Here is a 6000-nt window from a genome sequence, read left to right on the forward strand (position 1 = left end):
AAGAATCTTTTAAATTTCTTTTACAAGGAATGCACCTTGTGGAGCATTTCCTCCCTGTCTAGTTACGTCTACTTAAGAGCTTGCATTGTTCGTGACATTCATGGTTGTAACATCAGTGGCATTGTCACCTAAGTAGTTGTGCAAAAATGAATGTTGCAGCAAGATGCTTTACACTAATTTCTGAGGCTTCTTGTCGGAACCACAGCTGCACGCAGACTGACGAGATCATGGACTTATAGTGTGAACAGTGACACAGCAAATGAACCGTAACCCTACGAAGACGAACCGTATAGTCTCTCACTCCAGCCCTCCATCTCATCCTTGATCTCCCCTCCTACCTCACTCACATACACTCCTAGTTAATTCTTTCCCACTCCACTCCATCCCTGTCTCCCAATTCAAATTTATGAAGCATAGACAACCAAATGACATATGATTTCTTACTCAACTCGTGGAATGTTGCCATAACCTACCTACCAATAACAGATCTTTGAAAAAAAAAAAAAAAAAATGGCCACCTTATATTTTTAAAAGTAATGAAGTAATATTTCTCGCCTTTTAAGACTTCGTTCCCTTAAAAACCTTGGAATAGCACTTCTAAAAAATTACAAGGTTACTTATGAACTGGCTGCTACAGTTTATATAACCCTTGTTAATTTCTTGGTCATAAACACACACACATCTTAACCAAGACTGGCTGAAGTTTAAATCTATTGCTCATGGTCTGGTGCAAGTAGGCAACTAATAAAGTACTGTATGTATAAAATCAGTAATCCTGTTCCTGGCCTACCAAGCCATTCAGACCCAGGTAACAGGTCTTTTAGTCCAACATGACAGATGAACAATACAGCTGGTAATTTGTAGGCAATGTTGTTACCAGAACAATTTTAATCAATATTTTATGCAAGGAAGAAGGAACCAAATGCTAGAAAACCTGAACGACTGTTCCCTCCAACAAAAAACTTAGTTAAGGGCCAAATTCAAGATCGTTCATTTTGAGATGCCTGGACACAGCATTAAAAAAAAAAATGGAGGATCATAGGCAGTAGGAAGTGTGGAAGGCAGTTCCAGAGTTGACCTGTTGCATACAAGAAGGCTAACTCCTGCATTTGAGAGTTGGACAGAAAAGGGATGAGAGTTTGCTGCTAGACAGGTGCTACGCACCCGCCAGGGTGGTGGAGGGATGCAAGCAGACGTTTTGGAGGGGCAGTGACCATTGACACAGCAGTACAAATGAGATAAACATGCAACAGTTGTAGTCAGATGGAATACAAATTGGCAGCTGCATCACTATGTGCCACTGATGCAATATGTCCAGATGTTTCAGATAATTTTTGGCCTGCACCAGGAGCATGCATTTTTTTTTTTTTTTTACTGCAGTTCTTTGGTTGTGTGTGTAGTATTTTGTTTAAAAGTTCCAGCAATATTTCACTCATTGGCAAAGCAACTGACATTAGATTTAAAAAGCACAATTAATTTTACTACCTCTCAAATATCGGAAATTATAAGACTGCCTTGTCAAAATCAAGCTGTTTTTCATTAGTCTTAAAAGGCGATAAACTCTACTCCACTAGACAAAATATTGAAACATTTACATTAAAGATGCATTTATTGGAATAAAGAAAATATGGTCAGCACATATAAATATATAACTAATGGATGTGGGATCATGAAGGGCCGCAATATATTTAAATCTACACGAGTGAAGTTCTGCTGAAAAATCATATGGTCTGACTGACTGGCCAAGAGATGTTCCCACATCCACAAATACTGTACAGTGCATATACAGATGTCCTCGTTTAGCCACAGGTATGGCCTAAACTAACAGTATTCCCACCATACAACTGGTAATGGCAAATTCTGCACCCTGACTAAGCTTTACAGAAACACTCATCAACTGACAGGAGAAAAAAAAAAAAAAATGGGAAAGTAGATAGATGGGTTGCACTGATTTAAAAAAAAAAAAAAAATGGAGAAGGGCGGGAAAGGGATTGCATTGTTTGATGGTCCTTAACTATGAGGTATGACAGTCTCCTTGGTTACTTCGTTTATTTTCCTATCGCTTACAAAGGCTTCAACATGCCTGCATAGCCTTGGTCACCTAATGGCATCTCTCCACACTACTTGATCTCTGGCATCTCTCCATACTACTTGATCTCTGGCAGCCTCCCTGTCCAGTCCCTTATCCCTGAGGTCTCACTCTGACTTCATCCCAGGTCTTTTTTTTAGTCTGCCTCTCACAACTCGACCCTAAACAATCACCGCTCTCACCCTCCATCCTCTCCACATGTCCATACCATCTCAACCTACCCCTCCTCATCACTACATCAATACATTCAAGTCCCACTCGACCCTAAACAATCACAGCTCTCACCCTCCATCCTCTCCACATGTCCATACCATCTCAACCTACCCCTCCTCATCACTGCATCAATACATTCAAGTACCATTCTTCTTCTCAACTCTTCAACTGCAGTCCTAACACCCTTCCCAAGGTCTGTCATTCAAGGATGCACTACAAACAAATCTAATCATTGTCATTACTGTATGTTTAAGCCTATGAACATCCTCATCCTTCACTGCCCTGGTCTCACGTGCCACATACAAAGATCCCTTAGCACTGAGGGAGAGCCCTCTCAATGTCAGGAGGCAACAGCTCCCTGAACTTCCTCCAGCCACTCCTTATCCTAGCCACACAGCTAACACCAGCTCCACCTCCAGCACATAGCATGTCCTCAAAAAAAAAACAAAAAAAAAATCCTCTACACTCAACAGCAAGACTAATCCTTTCATGCCTGAAATCTCCATATGCTCCCCCCCACACACTGCACACACCATGTCAGTATTTTTCACAGTCTACCTCTAACACCACATACACAGCCTCTCACCAACACTGAACAAGTTGCAATTCCTTCCCACACCCTAGTGGTAATCCACACATGGCCACACTCCCTCAGCTTTGACAGTACCACCACCAGCCCTAGATACCGTCACCCTTGGTTACTAGTCGTATCGACCCTCCAATCACACTACACACTGCCATCAACTGAGACAAAAGGGAACAGGGATCTCTCAGGTTTGATAACATGCTATAACAAATTTAACAGACAATGGAGAAAGTTGCCTTCATGAGGTGGCAGTCTCCTTGGTTATGGCTACAAGTCATATCAATGTGCTATAGCAATACACTTTATAGGTACAGGAGGCTTGCTTTCATGTGTCTCCTTGGTTACTAGTCCTGCAGGTGGTAGGTGACTGTGATCATCCACTCACTTGATATACAGTGCAACCTCTTAAATTCGAAGTTCTTGTGGCCTTTTGATACTTTTGAAAAATTTGAACTTTTAATAAAGCATTTCTGTGGCTCTCTTAATTCTCATGGTTTAGACATGCTTTTGACACAAGTTTTGTTGTCTGGGCTAACTAGCTGGCTTCAGGCATCCTATTTTCCATTAACACTACCATTTATCTCATCTCTTAACTCAAGGATCAGTACAATAATCGCTACAAACCATGAAGTGTTTCTTTCACATTTCCTTTCCTCATCTTGTGTACGTCCCCCTTGTTCTAAAACACTTTGCAGTTGTATTCATATTTAACATCAATCAGTAAGTTGCAAGGGACAGTAATTATGCATTCATTTATTTACGTAAAAACTACAGTACTGAACATGAATATTTACATCTTTCAGCAACCACCATCCACTCCTTGATGTAGCACTGCCCACTATCTCCATTATTTTCGTTTCTGTCCTCCTCTCTCCCTATTTCTCACATCTTTCCTGTCAATTTTTATTACTCCTTCCTTTTCAGGTGGCTTTACATTGAGTAAATGCCTAATGGCTTTCTGTAAGCCAGAAAACCATTTACAATGCTGGGTGGTAACCATATAACCAACCCATACGTGATGCTACACTTCACATATTGTGCACTGATTACACAGTTTATTTTATGACATTTTATGATATGTACAATTACTGCCAGTCTGCATTACTATAATCTTGCAGAAATATTGCAATCTCAGTGATGAAATACTTAAGTACATGTGTGTGTGTGAAAAAAAATGGATGATGATGGTGGTTTATATCTGCTCAAAAATAGATTGCACAGTGGTTTAACAGTGATGCAAATGATCTAGTAGAATTACACTAAGACTGCTGCCTACCAACAATCATGCTTCAGTCAAAATTGATTAAAATCAGTTGACGTCTGACAATTGGTGTTGCATGGTGTTGCGTGATAAAGGAATATTTACCATAATTCCACTCCAAAACTTAAAAACCTTATCACACTGCTTTGTAATGTCATACACTGTCAGGTTTAACACTACCGCTATCTTGGACAACACCTGCAATGAGTTATTTACTCTAGTTTCAGTTGGTACAGCACTGAGAACTGGCAAATTTATCATACATGGTAGTTGCCATCACCAATCATTTCACAACACACACTAAGTACTTGTGGCTGCATTCTTATACTGCATCATTTTTGTTCCCAGCACTGCACTAACTGGTAAAGCCAGGACACCTGTTTGAAGCCACAATTATGGTCAAATTTGGATATGATAAAACTGACTCAAATAATAAAGAGCTTAACCAAGAGGAGGAATGGAAATTATTATTATTATGGGTGACCACACATGGTGAGGTCATCAGTACCAGATGGGTGTAGCTAAGATTTTTTTTTTTTTTTACTAGTCTCTGGTTATTTCTGAGCTAAGTTTGGGAAATAAAAATGACATTTTTCATAAATTATGGCAATTGAACTTTAGAGGTTTGCAAACTTTTGAGGTTGCACTGTAGTACTACCTATTCTTCCTTCAACTTTATCATTCTGTTTGTCCTCACTCCCTACTTCTCCCTTTCCTTCCTGTCATTTTTTTCTCTTCTTTCCACTTCATGTGGTTTTACACCAGTTGACAGGCCTAAAGGTTTCCTGCAGCCCAGGAAACCATTTACAATGTTGGGTGGTAACCATATCACCAAATAATGGGGTGATGTGGGGCCTGCTATGGTGCCCATGTTAACTGGATTATGCAAATGCAGCATCCATCCAGGAACCAAACCTCCACACTATTCAACGCACCTTGCCGTTGCAGGGCTCTGTCTGCCACAAGGGAACACTGGTTCATTAAATGAGGTGGCAAGGCTGTTGCTTGCCTGTGGTTGATAGGTCTGCTTGGCCAGGCAGACTGGGGTTGATCAACAACGTACTTCAATTCACAATGCCATCAAACAAAACATGCCCCAATGCCCTCCCTTATCCTCCAAGGTTGGTGGAGTACACGAGTCTCCTTGGTTACTAGTCTAATACCTCCCTATCATCCCATAAAGGAATGTGGTGGACTACAGGATAAGGGCCAATGCAGCCAGCAGACCAACATGTTCCTGTTCTTCTGGCCACAAAATACATCACTTCAGCACTACCATATAAACCAGCCAGGGAACACAATGACAATTACTTGGATTTAAAGTACATGAAAACAGCACTTCTTCATGACTAGCATAAACGAGGACTTTCTGTACACACAACAACAGTTCTTTCACTTAAACTTGGCCAAGACATATCCTTTGACAGCTGACTTCACTTAGTTCACTGGCTCTACAACCTTTCCACCACACTGCATGACTAACGTCACTAATTTTGATCTAATACAGTATAGCTAAACATGATTCAAAGATGGTAATTTTAGGTCGTTGAAACCTTTCCACAGCACTTCTTCGTGACTAGCAAGGTATTTTAAGGCCAAGTTAAAGCAAAATGATTGAGATGCAGTTTTAACACATTACCAATCTTCAACATACAGCTGATTCCTCTACCCAGCTGGCTTCATCTTGCCATCTTGATATCTTCATAGATCTCGTTGGACACCATCTGTTTCCTGCAAATACAACACCACATTAGCTGTGCTTTTATCTACACCAACACCCACTAACCTACTCTACACCTACACCCACTGACCTAATCTCACACACACACACACACACACACACCTAACCTT

The sequence above is a fragment of the Coenobita brevimanus genome, chromosome 4, assembly GCF_032717465.1.
Source record: "Coenobita brevimanus isolate Jiangsu-jjx chromosome 4, ASM3271746v2, whole genome shotgun sequence".
Lineage (NCBI taxonomy): Eukaryota > Metazoa > Arthropoda > Malacostraca > Decapoda > Coenobitidae > Coenobita > Coenobita brevimanus.